This window comes from Cibotium barometz, chromosome 39 (genome assembly GCF_041138505.1).
Source record: "Cibotium barometz isolate CiBa-2024 chromosome 39, ASM4113850v1, whole genome shotgun sequence".
Taxonomy (NCBI): domain Eukaryota; kingdom Viridiplantae; phylum Streptophyta; class Polypodiopsida; order Cyatheales; family Cibotiaceae; genus Cibotium; species Cibotium barometz.
Window position 1 is genome coordinate 44,091,061 of NC_141084.1, and position 451 is coordinate 44,091,511.

Genomic DNA, 451 nt, shown 5'->3' on the forward strand with positions numbered 1-451 from the left:
CCTGTGTACAAATCAGAAAACACAAACTCACTATATATTTTTAATGAAAGCACAAAATCGCGTCTATTCACGCGGCTATCTCCTAAAATTCGCGTGTATTAACGCGGCTACTTCCTAAAAAACGCGTGTATTCACACAGTTATTTTCTGCAAAACGCGTGTATCAACGCAGCTAAAAGCATATACACGCGAATATACCCGCCTTCATAAATGCGAACATAAACGCGGCGGCATATTTAAACTAAAAATAGCCCGCCTTCCCCAAATATAGATTTTGAACTTAGAAATCAACAGTGCATGCGTTTTCGCTTGTTTTCGCCTCTTCCAACAGCAAGGAGGGAGCAGAGAAAGGAGCACACACACGGGAGAAGGAGGGAGCAGAGAAGGAGCAGAGAGGACTCACTTTTCCAGAGGTGAGTCACTTTGTCCTGTGCCTTGTCTCTTTTTGTCAG